We start from the raw sequence: 13,474 nt of genomic DNA on the forward strand, positions 1-13,474 counted from the left end.
GGTATTGCTAAGCAAACTACCTTGTGCTCTTTCTGAGATTAACTTAGCAAGTTGACCGATTTGATTCTCGAGTCCTTAAATCGATGCTTACTAATTTTTTAGTGCTACCTTAGTGTTTTGTAAACATATTTTTGACACCGAGATAAGCTTCGTCAACATCTCCTCAAGGTTCAGCTTCTTCTCTTGCTGGTAAGGTTGGTGTTGGAAGCCTGGAGGGGTTTGTGCTCTCTGATTTCCTTGACCACCCCAAGAGAAATTGGTATGGTTCCTTCAACCTGCATTATAGTGGTTAAATTAAGGGTTATTTTGAGGCCTAGAATTATTACCCATATAATTGATTTCTTCGTTACCTGTGTTAGGAGTGAAGGGTAAACATTCCAGGTTAGTCATTCCACCTCCATTTGTATCGCAATGCATCATCGAATGTACCTATGTGGAAACACATAAACCATCAATTTTTTTTATTTAGAAGTTCTACCTGAATTGAGAACATGGTGGTTGCATCTAAATTGAAAACACTGGCTACTTTCATTAGATTTGTCTTCATGACTTGCCACTGATAATTATTCAGTACCATCTCTTCTATAAACTCATAAGCCTTTTTGGTTGTTTTATTGTTAAGTGTACTACAGCTGCTGCATCAATTAACTACCTTCTTGAGGGATTCAAACTAATGTAGAAGGTTTCAACTTGTAACCATAAAGGTAACCCATGGTGAGGGCGCCATCGCAATAAGTCCTTATACCTCTCCCATGCATCATATAACGTCTTTAAATTGATTTGTACAAAGGAAGAGATATCATTCCTCAACTTGGCTGTCTTAGTCAGTAGGAAGTACTTCAGTAGGAATTTTTGGTCATTTGAGCCCAATAGTGATGGAACCTCATGGTAAAGAGTTCAACCATTGTTTAGCTTTGTTCCTCAATGAGAAAGGGAATAACCGTAGGCGAATGGCGTCGTCAGTGACGCCATTTATCTTGAAAGTATTGCAGATTTCTAGAAAATTAGCCAAATGAGTATTTCCAACAATGGTGGGTCTCATAATAGTCGATTCAACCCCGGTTAGGGTGGGCTTGGCATAATCATACATAGTACGATGAACAGGATTTGGATTTGCAGGATTTGTAGCAACTGTAGGAGGTAGCTGATTATTCTGATTATCACCCATATCCGTAGTAATAATGTCTTCTTGTTCGTCTACTATATTCTGTCGACTTTGCCTTGCTTCTCTATGGATTCTACGAGCTGTATTTTCAAATTTGCTGTCAAATAAAAATGGTCCCGACAGGTTTCTTCTTGTCATAAACTAAAAGAACCTGCCAGAAGCAAATAAAAGAATAATTAGAAAATAAAAATTAAACTAAGAACAAGATAAAAAATAAAAAATGGCTAAATTGATAAAAATAAAACGTTCCTAATATTTTAGTCCCCGACAATAATGCCCAAAACTTGATGGTCACTAAACTAACTATAAAAGTGACAAAGGCAAGCTCACCTATCGAACAATAGTATAGCTATGATGAGTAGAGAATATCGTATACACGAGGACTAAAAGTACTAGTAATTACCGTCTTCTTATTATTTAGCCTACAAATTGGAGTGATTGTGTTTTTAGTCTAAAATTACTAAACTAATTTATCTACGAACACAACAGAGAATGAATCAAGGAAATAATCAAATATTAACCAATGAAAAAGACAATACCCGGGAAAGAATCCACCTAGATTCACCTTTTATTATGAACCTAAATTAAATGATTTATTCACTAGTGTCTTGATCTGTAGAAATCCTTAAATTATGTTAATATATCTTTCGAGAGTAAGAACAACTGACACTAGGTTGATTAATTGAAATCTCTTTCTAATTAAAACCCCTATCGTCGCATTAACTCGATCTATGGATTCCCTTATTATATTTGACTCTAATTCGGTAGATTTATGTCGTCCTATTTTTAGGAATGCATGCAACTCCACTCAATTATTCTAGATCTACTCTTAAACAAATACTTTTCCTCTACTAAAATAAGCACATTAAACATGAATTAATATCCCAAAAATACTAAAACAAGAAATAAGCATACATAATTGAGAAAAGAATCAAGTATTTATCACAGAAAATAGAAATTAAATAAAATGATTCATCATAAACTTCATCTTCCCTAGATATCTAGGGAATTTAGTTCATAATCCTGAATGAAAACATCTCAAAGTCAGAATAACCGGAAGACATAAAGAAACTCAATAAAACTTCGAAAGAAATTAAAAGAAGATCTTCAATCTTGCAGGGGATCTACTTCTGAGTTGATTTCGATGGTGTTCTTCAACTGTTTTATTCGATCTTCTCTGATTGCTCCCTTATGTCTTCTTCTATTTGGTATTTATAGAATTTAGAATGCTTAGAAAGCCTAAAAATTGGATATTTCTGCGTATTTGTGAAGCAGAGTGTAAAATTGACACAGGCTAGCACATGGGCATGTGTCCAACCTGAGTGGCTCACACAAGCATTTCTCCAACCTGTGTGGAAATGCCCAGGCCGTGTGGATCCTAAAAAGAGCTCTATTTGCTCGATTCTAGCTCTTTTTTCACTCCTTTTGCTCCCAAATGCTCTCCTACGTATAGAAACATGAATTTAAAGGATTTGGAGCATCAAATTCACAAATTTTCGTAATTAATCATCCAAAACTGCATTAAGAATGAGATTAAAAAATGTTCCTTTCATAGCTTATCATTAAGCTAATTAATGGGAGCTTTCCACCAATGAAAAATATTTGTTCCATGTGACTGTTGGGGTAAAACAATCGCCTTTTTTTCTTCTTTTACTACATCTAGTTGGTCTTGGACCTCATTGAAATCTTGTACAAGCAAGTTTATTCTTACCTTATGGTAAGTTTCAATAGAAGCATCAGTGGTTTCATTAAGAGGTTGGCTTGCATTTGAAAAGCATTTAGTGATAGATTCAACAGAAGGATAACCAAACGAATAAGGTTTACCATTCGGTGAGAAAATAATAAAAAGAATCTCCCCACCACATAAAGTGGAGAGCTCAGATATTTTTTTATAAATTCTTGTGCGTCATTTTGAAAATAAGATGAGCCTATCATCTACATTTTCAATGATCTTAATCTCAATTTTTTTTCTTTCCTCTAATTCTCTTGTCTGAGCTTGCCATTACAAAAAGGATCGAAAGAAACAAGAAACAAGTAGAAAAGTTACAAAGGAAATCTTTACTAGACTTTCAGATGGTTTGGAATGAAGTTCTTCTTGGATGAAATTCATATATATAGGAAAATAAAACCCTAGAAATTAAATGTTGAAACTAATTAAATTAGGTGATCAAATTTGACATTCAACAATTGAATATCGTGATAGTAAATGAATCTAGTCTTGAATTAGGTAGTTAAATATGTTTCTTGAATGCAGTATAAATCTTGTTTTATTGATCGTACATATATTATATAAAATATGCCATAAAATGAAAAAAAACATGATATTATGGTACATTTTAAGTCAATTATGAGTTGAAAAGTACCGAAAATCGATCTTGTTATTCAGTAAAATTAGAAGCTCACATTGGAAAAACTAATAGAATGCTTAAAAAAGGAAAGGCTTCTACATAAATCAAGAAAAATAATGCTCCAAAAGCATATAAGGAAATACTGGAAATCAAATTTATTTCTTTTCAAATTTTGATAAATTCTAGAACAAGTTAGGTTGTACTACCATTGAAAGTATGATGATGTTGCCAATAGCATCTGAAATGACCCGAATTTTACGTCTTTACCTGGTTTTAATTTACGATATTGGCAACGTCTATATCTAAGAGAAAAGGTAGAAGGGACATCCTCATCCATCGGGTCCTACAGTGAGGAAATAGTTGCAATCTTCTTGTCCCTCGTGATAGAGATCAAGTTGATAAACTTTGTGAAATGTTCGTCTTGTTTGTAGAGCTCCCTCAGGTAAGTTGATCAATGGGATCTTTCCACCAATGACGAATTTTTGTTCTATGTGACTGTTGGGCCAAGGCAATCACCTTTTATTTTTCTTTTATTGCATCTAGTTGGTCTTGGACCTCATTGAAATCTTGTACAAGCAATTTGATTCTTACCTTACGGTATGTCTCCACAAGAGCATCAGTGGTTTCATCAAGTGGCTGGTTTGTGTTTGAACAGTGTTTAGTGACAGATTCAATAGAAGGATGACAAAATGAATAATGTTTACCAGCCGATGAGGAAATAATAAAAAGAATATCCCCACCACATAAAGTGGAGCGCTCAGAAATTTTCTTATAAATTCTTAGGCGTCGTTTTGAAAATGCGATGAGCCTATCATCTACATTTTAAATGATCTTAATCTCAATTTTTTGCTTTCCTCTAGTTCTCTTGTCTGAGCTTGCCATTACAAAATGATGTAAAGAAAAAAAATAAGCAAAAAAGTTACAAAGGTAAGCTTTACTAGCCTTTCAGATGGTTTGGAATGAAGTTCTTCTTGGATGAAATTCATATATATATAGGCAAATACAAACCCTAGAAATTAAATGTTGAATCTAATTAAATTTGGTGATCAAATTTGGCATTCAACAATTGAATGTCAGGTTAGTAAATGAATCTAGTCTTAATGAAACCACTGATGCTCCTGTTGAGACTTACCGTAAGGTAAGAATCAACTTGCTTTTACAAGATTTCAATGAGGTTAAAGACCAACTAGTTGCAATAAAAGAAAAAGAAAAGGTGATTGCTTTGGCCAAACAGTCACATGAAATAGAAATTTATCATTGGTGTAACACCCTAAACTTGTATCCGTCGTCGAAATAGGGTTACGAAGCATTATTCAAGTTTTTATTTCAAAACGAAAAAAAAATTAGAAACATTTCAATTTATACCAATAATCATAGCAAAATGATAATCTATAAAAGTAACATATTTTAATCCCATTCTTAGTGCGTTTTTGGATGATTAATTATGCAAGTTTGTGAATTTGATTCTCCTAATCTTTTAAATTCATGTTTCTATACTTAGGAGAGCATCTGGGAGCGAAAGGATTGAAATACAAGTCAAAATTGGACAAAAAGAGTTGTTTTCAAGATCCATAAGGGCTGGGCATTTCCACACGAGTTGGATACACGCCCGTGTGCCAGCCCGTCTCAATATCACACCCTACTTCCCAAATACATGGAAAAACCCAATTTTTTGTCTTTCTGAGCATTCTGAAGTCTATAAATACCCATTAGAAGAAGACATAAGGGGGAAATCAGAGTAGATTGAAGAAAACACTCGAAGAATGCCTTTGTCGTATTTATTGTTAGTTTAGTGACCATCACAAAACCATTCCATAACATGCATATCGCCTCTTATACGAGCCCTTGAGGCCCTAAAAACACATTAGAAACAAGTTTGGACTAAATCAGAAACTTATAAAAATTTTAGAAAACAATGAAAATTTTCAAAACTGCAGGGGTCACACGACCGTGTGGCCAGGCTGTGTGACTCACATGGCTAAGAGACATGCCTGTCTCTTAGGTTGTGTGGACATTCAAAGTAGGGACACACGGCTGTGTCCCTGCCCATGTAACTCACTGACTTGGGTCACAGGCCTAGCCACATGCCCGTGTACCTTTCGAAATGACCTCACACGCCCGTGTGCCAGGTCGTGTGCTAAGTCGCGTAACAGCCTGACTTGCAACTCTTTGAAAGCTACAAGGGACACACAACCATGTCTCCAGGTTGTGTATCACACACAGTTGAGACACACGCCCGTCTCTCTGCCCGTGTGGACGAAAAATAGGCCATTACCAAGCCATTTTTCTCACCTATTCATACATGCACCTACAATCACTTTTACACAATTAAACAAGACATAAAAGTGCATCAAAACCATGCATAATCAAGCTAATCAAATATGATACATTTGCATACAACCACTAAGCCCAAAGGCACCTCAATGGCAACATATAGACATATATAACCATGTGCATCATTTAACCAAAAAAAATTATCACTGTGTTCACATACCAAATTGACATCCACAAATACATAATTTACCATTCATATATGCCAAGTACACTTTCATACCAAAATTACTATATTCATTTCCATCATCTAAGAATCCATAAACTATAAATTCAACAATTATAAGGCCACATAAACATAACATTTTCAACCATTTTAAACATTCAAAATACCAAATTCACAAGCTAAAACACGTTGGCCAAAATAAATGGCTACTTTAATAGCCAAAATACCTATACATGCCATTATAACCAAACTTAAAAACATCCATATACCGATATAGCCGATGGATAGTGTGATATAATTCTGACTAGCATCCAACCTGAACGAGCTTCTGATTCACTATAAAACACGAAAAATAACACAGAGTAAGCATAAATGCTTACTAAGGTCGTATAATGTAGAACACAACTTACCATTTCAACACATAATAAGTAATTTAAATATGACATAATCAAACCACAACTTGGCCAAAGCCTAAGCATATACACTAAACATGTTAACCATTTCATCATATAACATAGGCAATATAATCATGGATGAGCACAATATTAAATCATGTATCATACGCATATATCATCCATTTCACTCTCGATATACCATGTATCACCATTCCAATAAAATTCACATGTATCCATGTCTTAGTTCATTTCGAACTGTTACATTTCCTTTACGAATAATGCTCGTTGAAAGTATGATGATGTTGCCAATAGCATCTGAAATGACCCGAATTTTACGTCTTTACCTGGTTTTAATTTACGATATTGGCAACGTCTATATCTAAGAGAAAAGGTAGAAGGGACATCCTCATCCATCGGGTCCTACAGTGAGGAAATAGTTGCAATCTTCTTGTCCCTCGTGATAGAGATCAAGTTGATAAACTTTGTGAAATGTTCGTCTTGTTTGTAGAGCTCCCTCAGGTAAGTTGATCAATGGGATCTTTCCACCAATGACGAATTTTTGTTCTATGTGACTGTTGGGCCAAGGCAATCACCTTTTATTTTTCTTTTATTGCATCTAGTTCGTCTTGGACCTCATTGAAATCTTGTACAAGCAATTTGATTCTTACCTTACGGTATGCCTCCACAAGAGCATCAGTGGTTTCATCAAGTGGCTGGTTTGTGTTTGAACAGTGTTTAGTGATAGATTCAATAGAAGGATGACAAAATGAATAATGTTTACCAGCCGATGAGGAAATAATAAAAAGAATATCCCCACCACATAAAGTGGAGCGCTCAGAAATTTTCTTATAAATTCTTAGGCGTCGTTTTGAAAATGCGATGAGCCTATCATCTACATTTTAAATGATCTTAATCTCAATTTTTTGCTTTCCTCTAGTTCTCTTGTCTGAGCTTGCCATTACAAAAATGATGTAAAGAAAAAAAATAAGCAAAAAAGTTACAAAGGTAAGCTTTACTAGCCTTTCAGATGGTTTGGAATGAAGTTCTTCTTGGATGAAATTCATATATATATAGGCAAATACAAACCCTAGAAATTAAATGTTGAATCTAATTAAATTTGGTGATCAAATTTGGCATTCAACAATTGAATGTCAGGTTAGTAAATGAATCTAGTCTTAATGAAACCACTGATGCTCCTGTTGAGACTTACCGTAAGGTAAGAATCAACTTGCTTTTACAAGATTTCAATGAGGTTAAAGACCAACTAGTTGCAATAAAAGAAAAAGAAAAGGTGATTGCTTTGGCCAAACAGTCACATGAAATAGAAATTTATCATTGGTGTAACACCCTAAACTTGTATCCGTCGTCGAAATAGGGTTACGAAGCATTATTCAAGTTTTTATTTCAAAACGAAAAAAAAATTAGAAACATTTCAATTTATACCAATAATCATAGCAAAATGATAATCTATAAAAGTAACATATTTTAATCCCATTCTTAGTGCGTTTTTGGATGATTAATTATGCAAGTTTGTGAATTTGATTCTCCTAATCTTTTAAATTCATGTTTCTATACTTAGGAGAGCATCTGGGAGCGAAAGGATTGAAATACAAGTCAAAATTGGACAAAAGAGTTGTTTTCAAGATCCATAAGGGTGGGCATTTCCACGAGTTGGATACACGCCTGTGTGCCACCCAATCTCAATATCACACCCTACTTCCCAAATACATGGAAAACCCAATTTTTGTCTTTCCGAGCATTCAAGTCTATAAATACCCATTAGAAGAAGACATAAGGGGAAATCGAGTAGATTGAAGAAAACACTCAAGAATGCCTTTGTCGATTTATTGTTAGTTTAGTGACCATCACAAAACCATTCCATAACATGCATATCGCCTCTTATACGAGCCCTTGAGGCCCTAAAAACACATTAGAAACAAGTTTGGACTAAATCAGAAACTTATAAAAATTTTTAGAAAACAATGAAAATTTTCAAAACTGCAGGGGTCACACGACCGTGTGGCCAGGCTGTGTGACTCACATGGCTAAGAGACATGCCTGTCTCTTAGGTTGTGTGGACATTCAAAGTAGGGACACACGGCTGTGTCCCTGCCCATGTAACTCACTGACTTGGGTCACAGGCCTAGCCACATGCCCGTGTACCTTTCGAAATGACCTCACACGCCTGTGCTGTGTCGTGTGCTAAGTCACAGAATGACTGACTTGCAACTCTTTGAAAGCTACAAGGGACACACAACCATGTCTCCAGGTTGTGTATCACACACAGTTGAGACACACGCCCGTCTCTCTGCCCGTGTGGACGAAAAATAGGCCATTACCAAGCCATTTTTCTCACCTATTCATACATGTACCTACAATCACTTTTACACAATTAAACAAGACATAAAAGTGCATCAAAACCATGCATAATCAAGCTAATCAAATATGATACATTTACATACAACCACTAAGCCCAAAGGCACCTCAATGGCAACATATAGACATATATAACCATGTGCATCATTTAACCAAAAAAAATTATCACTGTGTTCACATACCAAATTGACATCCACAAATACATAATTTACCATTCATATATGCCAAGTACACTTTCATACCAAAATTACTATATTCATTTCCATCATCTAAGAATCCATAAACTATAAATTCAACAATTATAAGGCCACATAAACATAACATTTTCAACCATTTCAAACATTCAAAATACCAAATTCACAAGCTAAAACACGTTGGCCAAAATAAATGGCTACTTTAATAGCCAAAATACCTATACATGCCATTATAACCAAACTTAAAAACATCCATATACCGATATAGCCGATGGATAGTGTGATATAATTCTGACTAGCTTCCAACCTGAACGAGCTTCTGATTCACTATAAAACACGAAAAATAACACAGAGTAAGCATAAATGCTTACTAAGGTCGTATAATGTAGAACACAACTTACCATTTCAACACATAATAAGTAATTTAAATATGACATAATCAAACCACAACTTGGCCAAAGCCTAAGCATATACACTAAACATGTTAACCATTTCATCATATAACATAGGCAATATAATCATGGATGAGCACAATATTAAATCATGTATCATACGCATATATCATCCATTTCACTCTCGATATACCATGTATCACCATTCCAATAAAATTCACATGTATCCATGTCTTAGTTCATTTCGAACTGTTACATTTCCTTTACGAATAATGCTCGTTGAACCATTTAGAATATCATTGGATACTCGTGATAACTCACACATAGTGTGCTAACTCATATAACTGTAATCTGCCAATTCCTGTACATGTATGCTCACATGACCTGTGAATCAGAATGCTCACACGAGTTGTGAAAATGGGTCTGCTCACACGAGCTGTGGAGTATCCACAACACATGCCAAACCTCAATCATCGGTAGGACGTTCAGGACCAACACCCGAATCATGTAAACCCTAATGACATGTCATTTGTATCCTATGAATTCCAAAGGTTCAAACGGGGCTCGGCAATTCACAACACAACTCAAGTATAATGTAATAGCCCGATTTTAAGCCTAGTTAGAATAGTGGTTTCGGGACCACAAATCCGATGAGGAAAATTTTATTTCTTATTATATTTTTATGGTTTAAAATTTCTTGAAAAGATTTCGTGAAAATTTCATTCGAAAATTTCGACGTTTGAGCAGTCAATTTAGTCAAAAGGGCTAAATTGTAAAAAGTGCAAAAGTTGAGTTATAGAAGCTAGAGGTGTCAAATTGCTATGAAATTTTAAATTGGAGGTCCTTAAATGGTAATTAGACCATTGGTTATGTTATGGACAAGAATGGACATGAAATAGGTGAAGTAGGATATTTTTAAGTTAAGGGCATTTTGGTAATTTGGTCATTAAAACAAATTAAAAAGACAAAATAAGGCCAAAATCATCATCTTCTCCATGAGTGCTGGTCGAATATCATGTGGACTCCATGGCTAGGGTTTGTTCATTCTTTCAAGCTTCATGGTAAGTCCGTTCTAGCCCTGTTTTTCTTGTTCTTTATATTTTTAGAATCCCAGTAACTTGCTTAAGCTATTTCTATCATTAATTCGAGCTAGAAATTATGTTTGTAAAATTACCCATAGATGAAAAGTGTGAATTTTGATGTTTCATGATAGAATATGAAGCTTAGAATTATGTTAAACGATTTTAGCTAAACGATTTTCAGCGAAAACGAGTGAAACGGTATAATGGTTAAAAATTATTATTGTTCATAAGTGCACTTTAGAGCAAAAATTTGATGTTTCTATAGAAGGAAAAATTGTTTAGCATGTCATAAAACATAAGAAAAAGGAATAAAATTTAATTTCCGAGCCTAGGGGCAAAATCATAATTTTGTGAAACTTAAGGGGCTGAAATGTAATTTTTCCTAAATGTGATTTTTGGACTGGATTGAATAATGTGAGTGTAAAATAAGTTTATTGTGTTAATAAAAGTCAAGAAAGACTAGGAATTGACTTTGATTAGTGAAAAAGAAAAAAATGAGAAAAAGTGAGAAATTTCTCAATTGAATATTCGGAATAAAAAGGGATACGGATGAAGTGACAGAAATGATCACATGTGTGACATGGACTGTGTGTAGGTCACTATGTGAAAGTGAAAGTGATGGTCACATGTGTAGTACTATGTGTAGGCTACTACGTGTACCGAAATGAAAGGTCGCATGTGTAGTACTATGTGCAGGCTACTATGCGTACCGGATAGCTTCGATCACGTGTGTAGTACTATGTGCAGGCTACTACGTGTATCAGATATTAATGGTCACGTGTGTAGTACTATGTGCAGGCTACTACGTGAACCAAAAAATTTGATCACATGTCTAGTACTATGTGAAGGCTACTACGTGTATCGAATGATAATAGTTAAATGAGTGGTACTATGTGCAAACCACCGAATGTTCGCTATTATACCAACATGTTTAACGGGATATGAGAAATTGCAAACCAATAAGAATATGTGATTGAAATGCGATGAGTTGCAAAAGAGTCACTGGAGTGATGAAGTTTTGTACCGTGCTTACAAAATAAATTGTTATAGTGTTATGTGAATGAGTGAATTTGAAACAGAATAGATTTGGACAGTGACAGTGATGTTAGTTTGAAAAATCACCAATAATTATAAGAATTGATTAAGTTGTTGAGTGAGATATGGAATTAAATCTTAATGAGGCTATTTTTACATAAAAGAAACAGAGCAAGCAAAAGAGTTATACATTTTGAGATATTTGAATTTTAGTGGGGTAGGGTCGGATTGATTTCAGAATCCCCTATTCTAAATTTGGAAACTAATTAAAAACTGTAAAAAAATAATTATGAGTTATAATTTATATGATTAGAATTCAAAAATGAGTCTATTTTCAAAGGAAACAAATAGAAATATCATTCGAAATCTGTACAATGAGATAATTTATTTTTAGTGAAGAGAGGTCAGAGACGTTGAGCAGTGAAACAGGGGAATTTTTAAAGAATAAACTGTACTAACTGGCCAAGTCAAAAATTCTGAAAATTTTATGGGAAGAATACATGTGAGTCTAGTTTTGGCGAAAATTAACAGAACTTAATTTGGAGCTCTGTAGCTTCGGATAAAAATGATTTAGTGACTCTGACTCAAATAGACAGCTTTGAATATAAATATAAGTGAATAGTGAAATTATGTATAATGCTAATTAAGCATGTTTTATACATAAAGGATGTAACACCCCAAATCTGGTCTAAACGTTATGACCGACTCTGGCGATGTCACATTATAACAATCCTTACCCGTATTCGATGCCGGAATAGGGTAGGAGGCATTACCAGAACACATACACTTATAAACATGTTAAACTGAGTTATAAAATTTCATTCAAATTTAAACTCTTAAAATTTTTAACATGCTTTATAAATCTTCACGTTATAACTTCAAAATACTATATTTGTAACAAATAGGGTTTCTGAGACCCAATACAGACTCATGCAATTCAATACTTCATTTCTATTTAATTTAATTCACGATTCTCATGTTCACGATTCAATTAAATTTCTCAATCCAATATACATTTCAATACCACAATAATTCATTTAATTTAAATCATATCATTTGCAATTTCCATTCAATTCACATACAATTCAATTTCATTAAGTTCAATACTAATACATATTTATCGTTTAACTTAACATCCCCTTTTTGCATCATTTTACACTTCAAGCATGAACCTAGTATTTCATTTCCTTTCCACTCCCGTTTCCTATGCATATCACACAAGATATAAACATTACATTCAACCATAGTCGCAAGCTAGTCTTTTTGAAGACTAACCACATGATAAACCATTTTAATAAAGATTAGAAACTTTAAACCTTACCACCCTTTTATGATAAGAAGCATATTTCCATCTAGACATTTACCATCTCAATGCATAATTTTATAAATTTAATGTGGCGTAATCCAACCACAACTTGGCCAAAGCCTAAGCATACACACCAAACATGCTAGCCAAATAAACATATAGTATAAGCATTATAAGCATGGATAAGCACCACATTTATTTTTGTATCAAACTTATCAACATGAGTTAATTCATAAACCATTTCTGACATTGCTACATACCAAATCATATACCAAGTATACTACATACACATACTATGAAACTTTATTTTCTCACATGAACTTTAACTATAACTAATAATGCACAATTATAAACATCATTTCTTTTCAATCGTTTATCGATTATAATCGAGCATATGGCCAATTATACACAAATCATTCATATGTTCTTCCAATTTTCCTCCTCCTCCTCCTCTCCATTCCACATCCTTAATGTGTATAACACACTTAAACAACATTAACTAAAATTTCACTATTCACTCACATGTATATTGAAAGCTGTCTATTAGAGTTAGAGTCACTAAATTATTTTTACCTAGAGCTACAGAACTCCAAATTAAGATCCCTAAATTTTCCCCAAAACTAGATTCACATATCTTCTTATTAACTTCCATAATGTAATTATTTCTTTTATTTTTTAATTAGT

General features: G+C 34.0%; 1 non-coding gene across 1 annotated transcript; it reads left to right on the plus strand.

The window, feature by feature from the left end:
* Positions 1-706: 706 nt before the first annotated feature.
* Positions 707-813, plus strand: LOC128042115 (small nucleolar RNA R71). Its single transcript, XR_008197322.1, has one exon. It is a non-coding gene; the product is annotated as a small nucleolar RNA R71 (small nucleolar RNA).
* Positions 814-13,474: the final 12,661 nt, after the last annotated feature.

The sequence above is a fragment of the Gossypium raimondii genome, chromosome 6 (assembly GCF_025698545.1).
Source record: "Gossypium raimondii isolate GPD5lz chromosome 6, ASM2569854v1, whole genome shotgun sequence".
In the NCBI taxonomy this organism is placed as follows: Eukaryota; Viridiplantae; Streptophyta; class Magnoliopsida; order Malvales; family Malvaceae; genus Gossypium; species Gossypium raimondii.